At 37.4% G+C, this 22221-nt stretch overlaps 1 long non-coding RNA gene across 1 annotated transcript; it reads left to right on the top strand.

Annotated features, from left to right (window-relative positions):
• The first annotated feature begins 52 nt into the window (after positions 1-52).
• On the top strand, positions 53-18997 carry LOC131419547 (uncharacterized). Its single transcript, XR_009223275.1, has 4 exons — positions 53-101; positions 354-517; positions 12213-12441; positions 17614-18997. It is a non-coding gene; the product is annotated as an uncharacterized LOC131419547 (long non-coding RNA).
• Positions 18998-22221: the final 3224 nt, after the last annotated feature.

Raw genomic sequence — 22221 nt, 5'->3', positions numbered from 1 at the left:
CGGAGGGGCAGGCGGAAAGGGGGGCGGGGAGAGCTGGGCGGCGCGCGGCGCGCCGGGCCTCTGAGGACGCTCTGGCGGCTGGTCCGGCGGCAGAGTTTGGGGTGAGGTGTCTGTTTTACCATGGATTTTTAACAAATGCTGAGTTTTTAATGTGCACCACTCCTGGCTTTTCATTTTTATCCACTAGGTGTATTTATTATCTTCCCCCTCGATGGCCTGCTGCAGCGCAACGTTCTGTCCAGATCCCTTATCTGTCTCTAACTTTCCTCCTTCCTTGATGGGATTCCCTTTCCATTTCCTTTGTATGTGTGACTAAGCTGATACACTCCAAAATTTTCGTTAAATCTCTTTAGGGACTAAGCAGGATTCTGCCTTTGCACGTTATGTTCCTGTGGCTGAGGACTGCCTAATGTTCACATGAATGCTTCGTGCCAAGCTATACCCTTAGTTAAGGCTTCTCGTGCATCACTGCCTGCCTGCCACTCTGGATTTGAAACTCCATAAGAGCAGCCAATATGTAAGTGCTTATAAATAAGTGAATAAATGAAATAATAAATGTACAAATGAGACCATCACAGCCCGTACCCATCGCTCCTCCTCTTAACTTTACTGGAGAGCCTCCTTTCCCACCTGGGCTAATTGCCTTTGGACGTAGTCTAGAGCTAGGGAGAAATGGCTGGAGTGGAAGCAAAAAATTTGAGCAGCAGTGGGCCCTGTGGCCTAGTGGTTAAGTTTGCCGAGCTCTACTTAGGGGGCGCAGGTTCAGTTCTGGGCGCTATCTACACTGCTTGTTGGCGGCCATGCTGTGGTGGTGACCCACATACCAAGTGGGAAGATTGGCACCAATGTTAGTTCAGGGAAAATCTTCCTCAGCAAAAAAAAAAAAAACAAAAATTGAGCGCTATTTAGTATTTGAAGCAATAGGAACATGAAAGTGTAAAGGAGGAATACGTAAAATGAGGAAAGAATGCTAAAAATTCCTACAAAACAGCTATAGTTAAGGAAATGAAGAAGAGGCAATCAAGACATGAGAAAGAAGGTGAAAAGAGAGTCATATCCCACAAGCCAAGGCAGTAGACTTAAAAAAAAAAAGAAAAGAATTATCAATGGCATGTGCCACAGAGAAGATACATAAGAACAGAAAAGCCTAGTGAATTTATAAAGTTGGGTTAGATTCTGAATGAGCTTCATTCTTTCCAGACTAAACGAACCTTTTAAAAAAAGTCTTCAGGAGCCGGCCCCAGGGGCGCCAGCAGTTAAGTGTGTGTGCTGCAGCGCAGCGGGGGGTTCGCGGGATCGGATCCTGGGCGCACACCAACGCAACGCTTGGCAAGCCATACTGTGGTGGCATTCCATATCTTCATTCAAAAAATTAAAAATCCTTCACTCAAATTCACATATTCTAATGCTTCAATAAAACAACCTTGTGTAATGGAAAGAACCAGAACTCTTATCAGACAGGTTTGAATCCAGGCTCCAACCCTTAGTTGCTAGTTGACTTTCAGCATGTGTATCTCTGAACATCAGAGTTGCTTATATGTAAAAAGAAGCTAATTATATCTCTACAAAAAGAAAATATCTACCTTGAGTTGTTATTAAGATTAAAGGATATACTGCATGACACTCTCAGGGTGGTACCAGTCCTGTGACTATAAATACTGTTTATATGCTGCTGACCCAAATTCATAAATCCAGCAGTCCCTACTTCTCCCCTGAAACCCAGTTCTGCTTTCTTAACATGTTCACTTAGCTGGCTTATATGCATCTGAATGTTAACATATCCCAAACAGAACTCTGGATTCCTGCCACCACGCCTGCCAACTTGTTCTTCCCCATGACTTGAAACCATCCACCTAATTGCACAAACTAAAATTCTAAGAAGTATCCTTGATTCCCTTCTTTGCCAAGCCCCCTGTATCCAGTTCTATCAGCAAATTCTGCATTGTACTTCCAAAACTTTCCCAAAATCCATCTATTTCTTTTCATCTCCACTGCAACCGCCTCAATCTAAGCCACAGCCATCTCTCACTTGAATAACAGTGATAGCCTCCTAATCTCCTTAGTTTCATTCTTGCTATGTAAAATCTATTTTCTGTACAACAGCGCTACTGGTCTTAAAAAAAAAAAATCACACACACACACACAAAAGTCTTTTGCTCTCAAATGGCTCCCCCTGGCCATAAAAAGATGCTCTAAACACTTTACCATGGTTTACAGGGCTTTACTCAATCTAGCTCCCTCCTACATCTCTTACCCCATCTCCTGCCTTTCTGTTTCTCTTCTGTAGAACCCAGCCATTCTCACCTACTTTCTGTTTCTCAAACATACCAAACCCCTATCTGCCTTCGGTCTGGCATTTGCCCCCCTGTTCCCTTCTGGAACGCTCTTCTTCAGATCTTTAAGTGACTGTCTTTTTGTCATTCATATCTCAGTTTTATTTAAAACTACTGTGTACTCATAGAGAGGCCTTTCTTGACTTTCCAATAAAAAGTAACCCCTAGTTAATGCCTGTTATATCATTATGACACTTATCACCATTTGGTATTTTTTCTTTTTCTTTTTTTCTTATTTTCTGTATTTCTTCCATAAGTTCTTTGAGAGTATGGAATTTGTCATTTTAACCTTGGAACATCCAACCTAGAAAAACACTTGGCACACAGTAAATGTTGAATGAATGAGTGAATTAAATACTGGAAAAAATGACAGCTTGTATTAGTGATTATTAGGATAATATTTCATAGTAGTATACATACGAACTCTACTGTTTGGTTGTGGATAGAATGTTTGCTTTTTATGTCTGATGCTTTCCTAAAAATTAGAAATTAAATGAGTACAAGGAGGATGCCAATTCATTTGATATCTCCCTTACAACAGTATGTGGAATATGTATTTGTGGCATACATAGACAAATTAATATTTGTACTAAGTGGTCGATGCCCAACATTTTGTTGGATTTTTTGAGGGCATGAAAGCCCAAGGAGGTATCTTTAAAGATTTACGATAAATCTTAAGGATTACAACTAATTGAGAGAGTAAATATTTTCTAGTCATTTCAGCTAAATGACCTTGTAGCTAGCTACCATTGTCTATCAGGCAATAAACCATATGACACTAGGTTAAAAGAGGTCATTTTAAGAATTTTTGAGCCGGAAACTAGAATAATTTCATTTTAGACTTAGAAGGTACTTATGATTCTTTAGAACCATGTTTTTCAAACTTTTTTACCTGCAACTCATATTAAGGAATACATTTTATATCAAACAGTATGCATACATACATTTAAAACTGAAACAAAATTTACAAACTAGCCTTACAATGTGTCTTGTCCTCTATATTTTCTATTCAAATTGAATCAATTCCATTTTATTTTCTAAAAATACTAGTTGTGACCCACTAATGGGATAATGACCCATTTTTTTTTTATTTTTATTTATTTACTTATTTTTTGTTATTGCGGTAACATTGGTTTATATTGTATAAATTTCAGGTGTACATCATTATACTTCTATTTCTGCATAGATTACATCATGTTCCCCACCCAAATACTAATTACAATCCATCGCCACACACATATGCCTAATCACTCCTTTCGCCCTCCCCCCTGCCCCTCTGGTAACCACCAATCCAATCTCTATCTCTATGTGTTTGTTGTTGTTGTTATCTTCTACTTATGAGTGAGATAATACGATATTTGACCTTCTCCCTCTGACATATTTCGCTTAGCATAATACCCTCAATGTCCGTCCACATTGTGACAAATTGCTGGATTTCATCATTTCTTATGGCTGAGTAGTATTCCATTGTGTATATATACCACATCTTCTTCATCCATTCATCCTTTGTGGGGCACTTAGGTTGCTTCCAAGTCTTGGCTATTGTGAATAATGCTGCAAATAACACAGGGTGCATGTATCTTTATGCATCGGTGTTTTCATGTTCTTTGGACAAATACCCAGCAGTGGAATAGCTGGATCATATGGTAGTTCTATCCCTGATTTTTTGAGGAATCTCCATACTGTTTTCCATAGTGGCTGCACCAGTTTGCACTCCCACCAGCAGTGTAGGAGAGTTCCCTTCTCTCTACATTCTCTCCAACACTTGTTTCCTGTCTTGTTAATTACAACCATACTGATGGGTGTGAGGTGATATCTCATTGCAGTTTTGATTTGCATTTCCCTGATAATTAATGGTGTTGAACATCTTTTCATGTGCCTCTTGGCCATCTGTATATCTTCTTTGGAGAAGTGTCTGTTCAGGTCTTTTGCCTATTTTTTAACTGGGTTGTTAGTTTTTTTGTTGTTGAAATGTATGAATTCTTGATATATTTTGGAGATTAACTCCTTATCAGATATATGGTTTTCAAAGATCTTCTCCCAATTGTTAGGTTGTCTTTTTGTTTTGTTGATGGTTTCCTTTGCTGTGCAGAAGCTTTTTAGTGTGATGGAGTCCCATTTGTTTATTTTTTCTATTGTTTCTCTTTCCCAGTCAGACGTGGTGTTTGAAAATATGTTGCTAAGACCCGTGTCGAAGAGCATATTTCCTATGTTTTCTTCTAGAAGTGTCATGGTTTCAGGTCTTACATTCAAGTCTTTAATCCACTTTGAGTTGATTTTTGTGTATGGTGTAAGATAGTGGTCTACTTTCATTCTTGTGCATGTGGCTGCACAGTTTTCCCAACACTATCTATTGAAGAGACTTTCCCTTCTCCGTTGTATGTTCTTGGCTCCTTTGTTGAAAATTAGCTGTCCATAGATGTGTGGGTTTATTTCTGGGCTCTCAATTCTGTTCCATTGATCTGTGTGTCTGTTTTTGTGCCGGTACCAAGCTGTTTTGGTTACTATAGCTTTGTAGTATATTTTGAAATCAGGGAGTGTGATACCTCCAGCTTTGTTCTTTTTTCTCAGGATTCCTTTGGCTATACGGGGTCTTTTGTTGTTCTACATAAATTTTAGGATTCTTTGCTCTATTTCGGTGAAAAATGTAGTTGGAATTTTGATAGGGATTGCATTGAATCTATAGATTGCTTTAGGAAGCATGGACATCTTAATTATCTTAATTCTTCCAATCTAGGAGCATGGAATATCTTTCCATTTCTTTGTGTCATCTTCAATTTCTTTCAGCAGTGTTTCATAGTTTTCAGTGTACAGATCTTTCACCTCTTTGGTTAAGTTTATTCCTGGGTATTTTTATTCTTTTTGTTGCTATTGTGAATGGGATTGTTTTCTTAATTTCTCTTTCTGCTGCTTTGTTGTTAGTGTATAGAAACACAGCTGATTTTTGTATGTTGATTTTGTATCCTGCAACTTTACTGTATTCATTTATTACTTCTAAAAGTTTTCTGGTGGATTCTTTAGGGTTTTCTATATATAAAATCATGTCATCTGCAAATAGTGACAGTTTCACTTCTTCCTTTCCAGTTTGGATCCCTTTTATTTCTTTTTCTTGCCTGATTGCTCTGGCTAGGACTTCCAATACTACGTTAAATAGGAGTGGTGAGAGAGGGCATCCTTGTCAGGTTCCTGTTCTTAGAGGGATAGCTTTCAGTTTTTCACCATTGAGGATGATATTGGCTGTGGGTTTGTCATATATGGCCTTTATTACATTGAGGTACTTTCCTTCTATACCCATTTTATTCAGAGTTTTTATGATAAATGGATGCTGTATCTTATCAGATGCTTTCTCTGCATCTATTGAGATGATCATGTGATTTTTATTCTTCATTTTATTAATGTGGTGTATCACGTTGATTGATTTGCAAACATTGAACCATCCCTGCATCCCTGGAATAAATCCCACCTGATCATGGTGTATAATCTTTTTAATGTATTGTTGTATGTGATTTGCTAGTGTTTTGTTGAGGATTTTTGCGTCTATGTTCATCAGTGATATTGGCTTGTAATTTTCTTTTTTTTGTGTTGTCCTTGTCTGGATTTGGTATCAGAGTAGTGTTGGCTTCCTAGAATGAGTTAGGGAGTTTCCCCTCCTCTTCAATTTTTTGGAGGAGTTTGAGAAGGATTGGTATTAAGTCTTCTTTGAATGTTTGGTAGAATTCACCAGGGAAGCCGTCTGGTCCTGGACTTTTATTTTTGGGGAGGTTTTTGATTACTGTTTCGTTCTCCTTAGTGGTGATTGGTCTATTGAAATTCTCTATTTCTTCTTGATTCAGTTTTGGAAGGTTGTATGACTCTAAGAATTGATCCATTTCCTCTAGATTATCCAATTTGTTGGCATATTTTTTTCATAGTATTCTCTTATAATCTTTTGGATTTCTGAGGTGTCCGTTGTAGTTTCTCCTCTTTCATTTCTGATTTTACTTATTAGAGCCTTCTCTCTTTTTTTCTTGGTGAGTCTAGCTAAAGGTTTGTCAATTTTGTTTATATTTTCAAAGAACCAGCTCTTGGTTTTATTAATTTTTTCTATTGCTTTTTTAGTAATGACCCATATTTTGAAAAACACTGATGGACATTGTACGTGTTTCCTAATCTGAGGCCCTGAAGTGAAATGATTTGCTTAAGTTCTTGCCACTAGTAGGTAACAAAGATGGGAAATGTATATGGAGCAGATGAGTTGTTTCGATCATAGATAAAAGATGAAATATTTGCAGGAAAAATATATTTAATGGAAATTTCATCACCAGTAGTACTCTCTAAAGCAGGGAAAGTGCGTGTCTGTTTATATATTACAACATTTCAGATGTCTAATAAGACTTGCATTCTTCAGGTACACTCAGGAAAACCTGGTATATCAGTGGCAAAACTTCTGTATACTTCTTTAACATTTTGTAATGTAATTTTAAATGTAAGTTAAAAAGAAATACCCTCTGTAGATACAACTATAACCCTGAGAACATAAACACCAATCATACTTTCTATAAATCCACCTGTACAAAATGTTCTCAAAGTTTTACCTTTCACCCACTCACTATATTGAAAAAAAAAGAGTTTTCATTCATGCTTGTTAAAAATATTTAATCCAGGGGCCAGCCAGGTGGCATAGTGGTTAAGCTCGTGCACTCTGCTTCATCGGCCTGGGGTTCGTGGGTTCCAATCCTGGGCGCAGACCTACACACCGCTCATCAAGCCATGCTGTGGTGGCATCCCATAGACAAAAATAGAGAAAGATTGGCACAGATGTTAGCTCAGGTACAGTCTTACATAAGCAAAAAGAGAAAGATTGACAACAGATGTTAGCTCAGGGCCAGTCTTCCTCACCAAAAGATTATATATATTTAAGCCAAGTTTCTCTGATTGAACACCACCCAATACTGGTGACAAATATCAAGGAAATATTGAAGCAGCTGCTGTGTCAGACACTGGGAAGCACTATCTTATTTAATGATCTCATCAGCACAATGAAAAAGGCACATGAATGTGGTCTATGATAACACTTTTTTTTTATATGAAGCTATGTTATGATTTTTCTTTTTTTTCCTACAAGATTATGTTTGAATAGTTACAATGATAATACATCAAAATGAACGAGGGTCAGAAAGGAATAACTTCGAATAAGCCCACATTTTCTTTGATATAGGGTAAGCTTTGATTATTTATCAAGCCCAGTTGGCCCACAGAGCACTTTAGAGTGCTTCTCTTTTATGGTCAGGGTTTACTTAATTCAATTAATATTTTCAAACATTATGAAAGCAACTTCTTAAATTTAATAAACGTTATAGCATTTGTAAAATGGACATTATTTAACAGGACAGAGCATAATACCATTTTAATTGACTTTGCAATATTCAACATCTTCATCAAATCATTTCTTTAGAATCTACTGTCTGCTTTGTTCTGTCTTAATCATAGTGAATTAAAATATCCCACATTATGTTGCACAGTTTATAACCTGTATTTACTCTAAAAATTATCCATTGAGGTAAATTGGTCTCACTACAACTCTCATATAAAATTTACCATAGCTTTTAAATCATCTTATTGTTTCTAATTAGTGAATCATATCCATAATCCCTTTGTGTGTAAGGAAAAGTATTATTTCATCTTCAGTCCATGTCAGTAGATTTTCACAGTGGCATGTTCACATTTGGAAGGAAGTTTTTGTTCGAGTTTTATTTACCAAAAGCCAGATTAACATGAAGTTGTTTTAGGAATCTTCTAAACATTGTTTTCTATTACATTTTTAAAAGAGTATGTAATTTATTATGTTCCCCCAAAACACAAGAGCCTGTGCCCCCTTTGCTGGCACAACCATAGCATTTAGACACTTTTAGTTTTTCCAAGTTTGCCGTCACTTGCAATATATATGTTTCAAAATGTGCCAGCTGTTCATTTCACATCCAATTATATTATTTTACAAAGCAAAGAAGAGTCTCTGGGAAACATTTCCAGTGAGATCACTTAGGTCCTTTCACAGTAGAATTCACAAACTGATAATTACCCCTCTGCGCCATAGTTGTAACAGTGAAGAGGAAAGTACATCCAGAAAGAGTACACCCAGGATTTCTCCCACATGGGCAATAAATTAGAGGTATTTCTTTTTGAGATTTATAACCATACTTGGGAGTCCACTTTTTCAAACAGTATTTATTTAATTTCCCCAAAGTGCATATTCTGTTCCGATACACACATACATCTGTGCATATGTAACAGTCCTTGTGCAAAAAAGTATTTTCATAAACATCCCTTTTGGGTATCAAACATCCAGGAGTCCCTACATACTATTACTGTGACCTGATGGTCTCTGGAGCCCATCTAGACTCTATTTTCTACAATAGAACTACAACTGAATTCTTTACTTGAAAAATGTTCAAAAAAGTATTTATTCACGATAAACAAATTGCATTGTGGATAAAGTCATGCAAAAATATGCTGAATATTAACATAAATTTTTTATAATTACACGTTATTCTGTTACAGATGTAATTTTCATTTTTCAACAGTCTCTTTCTTTGGTGGTTTTGTAGCATCACTCTAGCCACAAGTGACTAAGTTCTTTGCTCAGACCTGTAGTTCTGAGCTATGTTATCCTTGCTACCAGGCCACAAGGTCATTTACTTTACTGGTGATCTTTTTCTTTCTCTGGTCATGCTGACCATTCTTGGCCAAAATTGGCTTACAGGGCAATAGCCGCATTGGGCATAAGGTGTCCATCTCATCTTTCAGATCATAAATCATATGCTTTTTTGCACTAGGAAGGTTTATTTAGTCAACTCCATGAATTTATTTGGGAAAAAGACTGGTTTCCTGGCAGAATGTCTATAAGAAAACTGCCCACCTCCTAAATCCATTCCACCAACCCCATCCATCACCACCTCATTTTTGAGGAAATGGCACAATCTCAAATGTTTTCTTAAACTTTATGTAACATAATTTTTTAAATTGTACTTAAAATTCTTTATCTTAAAACTATGAGGTAAGTGTAGGTGGACTCCAAAAGCTTCCACTAGGTTCACAGTACTGCCACCTCACTAGAAATTCTTTCAGTGTTATGTTAACTTCCTTCTGCTCATTATGTTTCTATTACAGATTTCTTTTGCATCTTTTAATAATGGCTTGAACGTTTGTCCTGTGGATGGGGTGGGGGTGGAGACAGGCAGAAGGGGAATGATTTCAGTTGATGCAATTTTTCTGGCAATAGCAAGATTATGGAATATTAAACATAACCTCAATCTAATCATGAGATAATATCAGACAAACCCAAATTGAGAGCCATTCTACAAAAATAACTGACCAGTGCTCATCAGGGAGTGGAAGTGGCATTATGTATTGCTAGGCAAAATGTTAGCACCCATTGACATTTTCTAGTGTCGTATATGTGGTGGAATTGAGAGTATAGACTTACAGTGATGAAAGAATCCCCAAAGTAATTTGTGTTAATTGCAAATTGTACACACCATGTCATAGAAGGTGTGGAGCTCCTTTACATTCTAGGTAACAGCAATGGATCTTTGCCAACATAACATGTACATTGCTCTCTTACAGAACTTGCTGGGTTTTAGTCCCAGGTTACACATTCTAGCTATGTAAATTAAGTAATTTGAGCAAGTTATTTTAACTTCATTGAATCCTAGTTTCCTCATATGTAAAATGAGCGTAATAATACTTGCTGATTATAACAAGGATTACAAGTAATAAACATGAAATTACACAGAATCTGGCACATGGCGTAATAACACTCTTAGTGTTATATACCAGTTATTGAGTACTTACTGTATACCACGCACTGTACAAATTGCTCTTTGTAGATTATTTCATTTAATTCTTACAACAACTCCACTTTACAGATGACAAAACAGTTAGGAGAGGTTAAATAACTTCCCCAAACACACTATGATATACTCCTTCACAAAGTAGGTTCTTAGTAAATAGTAGCTGTCATTTTGGTCCTCTGGCAAGCAGAAGTCCTCTGGAGTTAGGCATACAAGAGGTTTGTTAGGGGACACTTCATGTGAAAGATAAAAGGGGGAGAAAGCAGGATTGGGTAGGGAAAGCTTTCAGACCACAATGCATGTCTGATACCTATGAAAGAAAAGAGAGTAGGAAGCAGGAGTGGACAGAAAGAGCCTCACATCATGATTTAGATCTGACAAAGTATCAGCCAACTCAATGACAAAATCTCCAGAGCAAAGATTACACAGTAGAGAAGGCCAACATTGGGCAGAAATGGCCAGATCCTAGGACCCCCCATGTTCAGTCATTGGCTGGGGGCTGCCTGGAATGGCATGGCCTCAGCTCAGAAGCTGAGATAAATCCTGAAGGCTTTAATAACTAGAGGCTGTCAGCTCCCTGCACTCCTTGCAACTGAACAGCAAGTTCTTTCTTGAAGGGAGATTCTAGCAGTGCACCTCCATAGCTGCCACAGTAGCCACTATTATTATTCTTCCATTCTGAGTGTAATATTCCATTTTTGATGAGAGATAGGGGTTGTTTTCTCCTGAAATGCTAGCTAGACTCAGAAGCTACTTGACGTATATAGCTCAGGAAGCTATTTGACATAGCTATTTGACATAAGGAAATCATATTTCAACTCCACAGAATGTCTTTTTCTAGTATATGATTAATAGCTCAGCAGTGGTTGCCTTGTGTTGAAGAAAAGACATGGTAGAATATATATGGCCCACAGAGGCTTGACAATTTGCTTGTTTTTTATGAGACACAAATCAGGAATTATTCATTCTTTTCTTGGGTTGAGAATTAGTGCTACTACCATTGATAAATTACCTAGAACTTCATATTTCTTTCTTTTTTCACTCAGATTCTAAATATTTCCAAGTAAGTTAGATTCTTTAAACATCTTTCCAAGAATAACAGTATAACTCTGAAAAATGGCAGCATTTCTAAAATTCTAGAACACAAGATCTCCATGAAGTACTAGAAAATTCCAAAGACATTGCCCTCAGAATGCCCTTTGATAATTCATTGGGTAGCTGTCATACAATCATTGATAATTGCTTGTTAATAAACTTAAGGCCAAATTTTATCAATACTTCCTCACCAAAAATAGTTGATTACAGGTCTGATATATGAGTGGTGCGTAAATCCAGAGATCCTCACTGTCAACCTGCTGTTCTCCTTTCTGAATGCCAAGGCAGCCTTAATTAGCATTTGCTGTGCTGCACAGATGCCTTTTGAGGAAAGACATTACATGTGGTCCATATTCTGGGCTGTGAGAAGGAATGATATAATGAAATTGGTATCTAATGGGAGGAGGCAGAGGATGTCCTAGACTCACATGAACAGCAAAGTTATTGAAGGATTATACCTTTTAAAGAAAGAATTATAGCAACAGGAGAAGACTAGTGAACAAAGAAAACTTTGGCAGTTATTTTCAGGGAGCACTTACATGGGACATAGTAGCTATGAATCTCAGTACACGAATTCAGGTGTGCAAGAACAAAATCTGCATTTTTATAAAACTCAATTTCTATTTAAGGTACCATTCTTGGAGAAAGAAAAAAATTTAATCTCAGTCAGATTGGAATTGGCCTCCAACTGCCACCTCCTCCTTTTTCAAGGCCACTCTGACTCATGTGTGAAAGTGATGTTCAAAAAGTATTTAACAACCCACGGGGCAAGGTCACTGACTGTGGTAGGAGCCTTCAAGATGGTCCCCAATGATTTTCACCTCCTGGTTATGTAGTCCCTCCCACGTGAATAGAGATGACCTATGTTGTCAATAAGATATTTCAGAAGTGATGGAGTATGACTTCTGAGGGTAAGTCATGAAAAGCACTGTAGTTTTGCCTTGCTTTCTTTCAGATCACTTATTCTGGGGAAAGGCAGCTGCCATGTCATGAGGGCACTCAAGCAGCTTCATAGAGAGGTTCACGTGGCGAGGAACTGAGGCCTCCTGCAATAGTCCGCATTAACTTGCCAGCCATGTGAATGAGACATCTTAGGATTGGTCCCCTATCCCCAGTCAAGCCTGCAGACCTGGCTGACATCTTGACTGCAAACTCATGATATACATTGAGACAGAACAGCCCAGGTAAGCTGCTCTCAAATCCCTGACCCACAGAAACTGTGAGATAACAAATGTTTATTACTGTTTTAAGCTGTCAATTTTGTAAAGTGTTGTATGACAATAGGTAACTAATACACCAACTAATCAGAAAGGATGTAGACAAGCGTCCTAGAGGCTCCTCTGCCATTCCAGGCATTAATCCTTTAGTTTGGCGAGAGTGGTTGATAAATCCAGTTACATCATACCAGTTATATATCAGTCGTGCCTATGTAGTTTCAAGGCATTGGGAAGTCCACCTATTCTTCCAGTTAGCAGTTATAACCCTTGTTTCTCTCCACAAGTGTCCCCCGTGACTCTCCTAACTACTTTTGAGTCACATGGGAATTTGAGGTTTCCTCCCTAGGCATACCTTCCAGCCTTTTTTTTTCCTAGGTGTTCTCACCTCCTTGAGACTGTCTGGACATACAGCATCTCTCCCTGGGAGCCACAAAACTCTGCTTTTATCAGCTCTCCTTGAGTTTCCTCTTTCTCTCTAGCTCTCCTACCTCTCTTCCCCAGCCCTATGAGAGCAATATTTCGGTCTCAGGGGAAGCTCCCCCACATCCTCAGTACTTTATGCCCTAGGCACTGTCTTACTTGTGATTTATCCAGAAGTACCTATGTATATCCTCTTTGATGGGTTTTGAAAACCAAAACCAGAGAGATGAGGTTCCTGCCTTCCCAGTTTTCAAATCCCGTGATGCTGTGATGCTCTCTCCCCGGAGACAATGATTCAGGGTCTGGAGGAGAGTGAGACAAGTATCACTCTCATAGACAGAGAAAGAGAATATCACTTCTTACCTCAAAAATGTTATCCCACTACCCTGTCTCCAGAGCAAATTAATATCTGCTCACTAAAGAACTGTTGTATTGGCTGGAACACGATGATGTCAGCAAAGTTCAGCAGGCTCTAATTACAACCATTTGCTCTAATTCCATGATAATAAAGCAGTGCTTTGGTTTGCTTTTCCAAGTACCTAGATACCTTGAAGGGGATACTTTGCTCACAAAGCCAATATACCCTACTCATACTTTTTATCTCTTTCCTGGAGAAATCCTTGCCCAACTTCCCCAAATAGGGGTAGGTGCCCTGCTCAGATGCTCTAGTATTCCCTGCACTTTAAAAGCACTTACCCACTGTATTATAATCATTACTTATTTTCATCTATCACTAGACTCTAAGCTCTATTCAACACCTGTGTATCATTTTCACCATCTGTCCCCACAGACTCAATAAGTATTTGTGGAAAGGCAGGAGCTCCATTAGATCAATGCTTACCAACTGGGGCTTTGTGAACCACTAAAATTTCAAGGAAAAAGGTAGGGGGACCAACATAAGGTTGCCAACTTTTTATTTTGCTAAATAAGGACATTAAAAGTAACAACTGCAATTTTACTTCACATCATTTCATCTTAAAACTGCTGCTTTATCACCAAAGGAGTTGTAAGGATTCACTAAAAAGCAGTCCTTGAAAAGCAGTAAATTTAACTTCTTTACCAGAGACCAGTGACAGCTTCTGTCTGAATTGGCACCACATGGCAGACACATTTGAGAGCCTCTGATAACTTCTCAAATCCCTTCCTACTCTCAGACAAGTTTAAGGCAATTTGAAATGGTAATTCACCTATTTTCAAGGTGGCAACTTCTAGAATTTTTTTTTAAAGAAACACTCCCAAATAGCTAAAACTTGTTTCCTATCCTTATTATCTATTTCTTTAATGAAAAAAAATATTACTGAACATCTTGGCACATGAATCTCAGCTGGGACTCATTATCCTCTTCAAGACTTTTTACTCTTTCCCAGTAAATCTCTGAAGGAGTGAACATATTAGAAAGTAAGAACTACTGTAATTTTGTTTATTTTTAAAACATGCTTGGGGAAGGGTTGCTGCAGTCTGATCTAAGAAGAAAAATAAAATTATAGTTGAAGTATCTCATGATGCAAAACATTTCTGGCAAATTTATTTTGGATATAGCTCTTGTCTCATAAATTCAGCAAAATTCAATGTGTTAAATTTTACACTAAAGCAGAATAAAGGTATTATTAGTGTTTCACAAATCACAAAAAGTCTTGATCTCATTCACAAAACAGTGGATACATAAAGGGCATTTTCATTGGAACTGGAGCAGAAGGTACTGTTATCTGCAAATAGGTGTGGTGTCAACAAATGGCAAAGACAATAAAGAAAACACAGAAGCAATGTTTCTGTTTTAAATTTCATTTATTTTGAGAACCCATGGGGTAAATTACAGCAGCCTTTGGGAAAGCAGAGCCATTAAAATTAGGAGATGGAAAAGATCAGATCAATGATGATGTAATCTAGAACCTTGATGACACAGAAGACTTTCTTTAAGATCCTGCCTGCATGCTGGGTCTGTTGTAATGCTTCAGGCTAGGAGAGATTTCTGAATCTAACTTGTGCCTTCACAAATCTATGCTTTCTCCCTATTTTTATTTTACTTTGTATTGTAATTTCCTTGCTGTCTTTAGAAAGAAAAAGAAAGGAAGCCTTAATATTCTAGTTTTAGTCCATTTTTTCTTACAATAGTAATACTGAAAGCAAAACCATGTTATTTTCTGTTATAAAACAAGTTTGCAGGTAAATTTCACAGCTAACATCCAACCTCTCAATAAAATAGTAGATCAAACAATATCCATATGCAGGAATAAAAATTGGAAATCTCATTAATTACAGATCTCTATACACTGTAAGCTCTCAAGAGGAATTATGCTTTTTTTTACATAGTGTTTTTTGCCTCATCAGAAATCTTTGAAAATAAAAGAGTCTAGTACATTTAACTCTGATTTGAAATACACAATATGTAAAATCAATTCTGTGAAAAGTAATCTATTTTAATGTATTGGTTGCCCCAATTATGATATTACCTAATATATTAATTTGAGGAATAATTAATTTAGTAGCTAGAATAGTATTTATGATTATCATCATTAATCTAGCCTAATTTAATAATGAGTATAGGGCATAAGAGGCCAGATTTGCCCTATGTATTTTAAAAAATGTAAACTAGTCTTGCAGGTTTTCATTTAGTTCATAAATAGCTAATAACATCTTTAACCATTAATTTTGAACAAAAATTTTCCCATTTTAAAAACCCTAGGAAATGAAAAACAAAATAAAATGATTTTGATATCAATTTTTGAGAAGTGTTAATGATAACAGTTAAATATTTTTGAACTATCAGCAGCTAAAATTGGTTTATCACTTATGAAAATAGTTATAACTAGCAGCATAATATCAATGAGTGGATATTTTAGTGTCAACACAGACAAGATTATCAACCTGAGCTGCATGCTAAGCACAATTAACTGAAAAACACAAGTTCAAGCAGAGTACACTGGTCTGATTTTGAGAGTTCCTCTCTAAAGTTTCAGATTACAGTCTCTTAAGAGTAGTTACATGAAACTAACTTGATAGGCAATATTCTAAATTAGAAAAGATAAAGAATTTTTTAACTTGAGGTAGAAAAAGTGTGTATTACTCAATAAAATATAAAAACTCTTTTTGCCAAAAGACTCAAGTAGCTGAGCTTCTGAAATATATCTTTGAATTACCAGTGTAAAGACCTATGAAGAGACAGCTTTTTTGAAGAAATTGTCACTCAGGAATAGACATCCAAATGAAATTATAGGCATGCAAATAATGATCTGAATAAATATATGACACAAATAAGAAACTCTATTGAATTGGTTGTTTTTTTCAATTTGCAGCTAATATACTAAAACAGTGATATTACTTAGAATTCTAAAACTTTGACTTGATTTCTAGCTTTACCAGTTAATAATACAACCTCTCATTAAGTCCTTGACTATTTCATTTGATAGGAGATAATAATACCTACCTCAGAGGGTTGTTAAGAAGATTAAATGTGAAAATGGCTGTGAAAGCATAGCACAATACCTGACATATGAATAAAATACATTTTAAGTGGTTAAAAATAATCACTGTAGGGGCCAGCCCGGTGGCTCAAGTGGTTAAGTGCAGGTGCTCTGCTTCGGCGGCCCAGGGTTCAGGGGTTCGGATCCCCGGTGCGCACCGACACACAGCTTGTCACACCATGCTGTGGCGGCGTCCCATATAAAGTAGAGGAAGATGGCCACGGATTTTAGCTCAGGGCTGATCTTCCTCACAAAAAAAAAAAGTAATAATCTCTGTGGGGGCTGGCCCTGTGGCCTAGTGGTTAAGTTTGGCACACTCTGCTTTGGTGGTCTGGGTTCAGTTCTCGGGTGGAAGTACACCACTCGTCAGTAGCCATCCTGTGACAGCGACCCACATGAAAAATAGAGGAAGATTGGCACAGACGTTAGCTCAGGGCAAATCTTCCTCAAGGAAAAAGAGGAAGATTGGCAACAGATGTTAGCTCAGGATGACTCTTCCTCACCAAAAATAAAAAAATCCCTGTAATGAAGTCATCATTTCATGGACTAGTTCTATTTACTTTTCCCTTCATCATTCAGCTCTAGTACAGGATGATCTAGCAAACTGTACTATTTCTTTGGTGACAGTTAAATAGAAGCCTAATGTAGATCTGAAAGTAATATCTCAGAAGAAGCAAAGATCATTTCAGTTTGTTACATTTATAACCACATCTTACTAATCCATCTACTTTAAGTTAGTAAAATCTGCAGGAAGTTGTCTTGAATTTTCAGCCAGATATCCAGGAAGCCCAAATGGTTTCTTAAGTTTATAAAATAAGCAACTGCCTACTCTAAACCAACTTGTCTATGAAGTTGTGGAATGCAATGGGATTATAATCACACCTGTCTCATGTCTCTTCCCACACATAACCTAAAACTGAACCTCTTTAACCCATAAAAACACTGCTGATAAACCCTGCTAGCATATAGTTTTTTCCGGCTCTCTCTTCTCTTTGGAATTTCCCCTAAATATCCTTTGGAAAAAAAGCCAGGATATGAATGTCATTTAACATAATTTTAATTTTGGGTGTTTTTTTTTTAGCTTTAATTGGAAATGAAAGCAATTATCAAGAAATGAATATATGGGATATTTTTATGGGGGCTAACATAACGCTAGGTCAAATATGTTGCGTGTTAGAATCTAATGTATTTCTTCCAGCCTATCACTCATCATCCTAACTCTGTTCCTTATTGCTTACCTACCTTTTTTTTTTTTTAGTGCTGTCGAATCAATTCTGACTTCTAGTGACCCTGATTACAGAAGAGTGGAACGCCGCCCTGGTCTTTTTGTGCCATCCTCTCATCTTCCAGCATTCTATCAGACAGTGCTCCAGTACTATTCACAGGGTTTTCATGGCCAATTTTTTTAGAAGTGGGTGGCCAGGTCCTTCTTCCTGGTCTTAGTCTGGAAGCTCTGCTGAAACCTGTCCACCATGGGTGACCCTGCTGGTATCTGAAATACCAGTAGCGTAGCTTTCAGCATCATAGCAACACGCAGCCACCACAGTATGCCAACCAACAGAGGGAGTGTGGTTCCTGACCAGAAAATGAACCCAGGCCATGGCGGTGGGAGCGTTGAATCTTAACCATTAAACTACCATTTGCTTACCTACATAGGATATAAAATAGATGGGGCTATAAGAATTGGTTTCACATAGTTGGAAATATAAGTGTAATTTTTAAGCCTTTAATAATAAGCAGAGCAACAATAGCATGAACAATGACTTCTGGAATAGTTTTCTGTGACATAGGGTCTATTCTCATACCACTAACAGCCTTAATGAAGATCTTCAAGTAACAACTCTCATCACCAGGGAATTGGCCTATAATACTAGTCAATTGTGGGAATGTCTATAGTTGGAAAAATAGGACAAAGTTTCCTCTAATTCCCCTGATTTAGAATTCTGGAACATACATGTGGAAAAAAAACATTCAAGAACAAGAAGAGAGGTATACATTCTTTACACTTTTCACATTTCATCGCTTCATTAGGGATACCTGTCTGTCACTCCAATTTATGAAGTGTCCACTTTGGAGGAACTGAGTTAAGAAGTGAAAGATATCTTTTGAGTCCTTGTCAAGAGAGCTGAAAAGGAAAAGCAAATGTGTTAGTCAATTTGCCTGTTTGTCAGCCTCTTCTCTTCTCCCACAATCCCTGCGGAGTGAGCATTAGGTCACATGACAGCCCCACCCCACACATGTAGCCCACAGCTGATTGGATCAGTTGTAGGCACCTAACTCAAGCTGAGCCAATCAGATTCTGTCTTCCAAGAATTTGGAATTGGGATTTAGAAATTCTAGTCAGCAACTTTGGAACATTTAGGGAGATCACATAAAGCTGACCCTGGAGAGGCCGTGTTTGGGCTTGTATTAGTGAAACACAGAAATCTGCTCCATAGAGGAAGAAAGTAATGATTCAGGCACATAGAAAGATGAAGAGATGAGAGTCCCTGTGACCCTGCAGAGTGAGAATAGAGAAAATGAAGTCAACAGCCTTGGATCTTGATGGCATTCTGTTTCCTTGTTCCAGTCTCTCGTAAAAACTGCTGTTGAGTTTTTGAAATAGTGCTTTATCCTTTAAATAAATTCCCCATTGTTACTTAGCTAGTTTGAGTGAGTCTCTGTTCTTTATGACCAGTGACTAAAGTAGGAAGTGAGCTGTTCCCTAGCCTCACTTTGAAAACGAAGTTTTTGTAGAGATATATTGTTGTAGAGTTACTGTTATTAACTTAGTAGAATGCTGTGTATGACAGTTTGGATCTTTTGTTCTTGTTTTTTAAAAGTTAGTATATATTTTATGTAAATTTAAAGATCCCAAACAAAAGCATAAATTTAGTTTATCAAGACATTAACATAATGTGAAAATAAGAGAAATATAATTTGACCATGCTGAAAGAAACTATTACAAATAGGGTCCAGTTTAACATGTAAAAGTTCTTTTATGGGGCCTGCCCCGTGGTGTAGCGGTTAAGTGCGCGTGCGCTCCACTGTTGGCGGCCCGGGTTCAGATCCCGGGTGGGCACTGATGCACCACTTGTCAAACCATGCTGTGGCGGCGTCCCATATAAAGTGGAGGAAGATGTGCACGGATGTTAGGCCCAGGGCCAGTCTTCCTCAGCAGAAAAAAAAAAAAAGAGGAGAATTGGCATGGATGTTAGCTCAGGGCTGATCTTCCTCACACACAAAAAAAATAAACAAAAGTTCTTTTATAATATTTAAAGTTTACATATATGTGAAATGTCTGTGACTATTCATTTTCTAGTCTCTCTTACCCATTGTTATAATCTTGTTTTTTCCCTTGTGTGTTAGTTTTCATTAGATTTTTATTTTTATCAAATGTATGTACAGTTTTTTAAGGCATTGTATAAGGCATTTATTAAGGCATTTTACTGTCTTTTATTTACTAAAAGAGTTGTAATAATACCAATCCTTCTCTCCCAAACCAAACACTAAATTCTTCTAAATATATGGTTCCCCTGGTATTTTCATATTTCTAAATAATATATTTTATTGCTGTCTCAGTGTAGCAATGTTATCTCTCCCACTGCTTCTTTTCTCCTTCTCCCATCCTTCCTATATAAGGTTTACTTTATTCTGACCACCCAAATACATTTTGTCACTATGGGTGAAGTAGGACAAGTAGGACATTTTGCATAAGTAGGGCACTGTAAGTACTCCTTCCTTTTTGTACAACTCTTCATTTTTTCTAGGAATTAGTCACTACCTAAAGTTTTCATTTGCCAGTTTTTATTAGTTTTTCATTTGCCTAAATTTACTCTAGTTTTTCAGTTGTGTTTTTCAAGTGCTAAATTATCAATTTTTTCTTCCCCTGCTTTTATTTTTCTTCTATCCCCCTGTTCCAGTCTGCACTGTTCTCTACATATTTCACCTCTAAGGGATTTTCTTGTATAATTCTTTAGATGATTTCATTCCTTCCATTTTCTTGTTTGAAAGTTGGATCTTTTGTTGGATCCTCCTAGTTCTTTACTTTTCATCTCTTGTTTCTCATCTCCTTGATCTTTTTTGTTCTACTATCTGGGAAATTTCTTCAACAGTGTCTTCCAAATTGATTGAATTGTTCTTTTTGGCTATCTTATTTTTCTTTTCCAAAAGTTTTGCTTGTTCTCTGTTCTGTTTTTTAGCATGCTGTTCTTGTGTTATGCTTGCAATAATCATCTGTTATTTCTCCAAGAATATTCCTTTAGGTATGTTCTGCTCCATTCAGTGTCTCTATTTCCTCTAGGTATTTTATTTTCTCTATCTAGTCTAATGTCTGTCTTTCACATTGAAGACTCTCCTGAAAAGTCTTATAATACCTAGCTGTCTGTTTCATATTTAAGCATAAGACCTTGTATAGAAGTATTATGTGTTTTTGAAGAGGGTGCCTCAACTATTTAATGATTGGTAATGAACCTGCTTTTTTTTTAAATTAGGGTCTCTCAAACATCAGTTTCAGTAGGTCTTTTCTTTGGGCGTATTTGGTTCTCCAGAGAATTCTCTTATTCTCTCACCTAGGGAGGTGTATGCCTCAATGCCTGTATTTCAGGAGCAGAGTAGAGAAGGGGGCTAGAGTCCCATCAACCAGTATGAAAATTTGGACTTGTCCTTTTTGGTTTCAGCCCCATTTCCCTTCCCATATCTCCTGCAACTAGTGTCCCTGGTCCAGAGTCTCTTAGATGTAGTAATTCATCTAGAAGCTAAACCATTAGTATCCTGCAGGATGGAAGGTAGGAAGAAAATAGGGAAGGAATTTCTAAGCTTAGGGGTGTGGCAGAGTAGATGAAATCTGAGAATCTAGCCACTTTCAACCAATCTCTTGTTTTCAGCATTGAGCTTCACTACCAACTCCCCCTGTACCTTGGCCCTCCATGTCCTAAACCTTTCCAGGTTTCTGTAGGGCAAATTAGACTAAAAAGAAAAAAGGAAGAGGAAGAAGAAAGACAAAAAGCGTGTTTCTCATGGATAACCTCCGATGTAGGCACCCAGGTTACACCTTCCTTTACTGAACACCACTCTCTATCTACTTTCCATCTCTCGAAGAATTCTGTTGAAATCTCTCATCATCTTTATCTCCCTTCATTTTTTGTTGTTTTTTTTAATTCCTTCCATTATTGGGGCTTCAGGAGAAAGAAAAAGTAGAGGCATGTTTAATCAGAAGTTTTCTCCTCACTTCATGTAGTATAAATTCAGATTCCCTTCTAAAAGATGCTTCTGCTCATTGCTCTTGCTAGGTCCTGATGTTACCCCCAGGGTATAATACTTTAGGGATTTCAACATGAAAAAATTAGCATGAAGAATTTTCCTGAATTTGCATAGAGAAACTTCAATTATAATGTCTTATAATTTTCCTCACCCAAAAGCGTGGTGTTAGCCAAGAGGAAAAAGCACACCATAATAGTGGTAGCCACAGTTGGCAGAGTTGTGAATTTTTAGGCAATGAACATGCTGGCTCAATGCGTGGAACAATGATTCAGTTAATTTGATTAAGCTGAGTGATGGAGCGCTAGGGACATCTCCAGAGGAGGAGAGTGCCATGTGTTTGCCACTGATCCTATGAACTACTCTGCTCTTTAAACTGCAGCCTTAAAAATAGAGTACTGAATTTTCGTTTACCTTAGTCACTCTCCGCCACAGGGAGTCATCTGAACTTTTACACATTGGCCAAAGCTTTTAAATTACTTTATCAGAGCCTGAGGAAAGTCTGATTGTAAACTATATGCTACGATAAGTATTCAGATTACTTAGGAAGATAGCTTAGTCCAGTTTACCAAATAAGCCTGTCCTTTCTTCTTAATTTCACCGTGCTTCTGCCAGCGTATCATAGATG

Source organism: Diceros bicornis, chromosome 21 (assembly GCF_020826845.1).
Source record: "Diceros bicornis minor isolate mBicDic1 chromosome 21, mDicBic1.mat.cur, whole genome shotgun sequence".
NCBI lineage: Eukaryota > Metazoa > Chordata > Mammalia > Perissodactyla > Rhinocerotidae > Diceros > Diceros bicornis.
The sequence above is the reverse complement of the archived record's forward strand: the minus strand, read 5'-3'. Positions and strand labels throughout refer to the sequence as shown.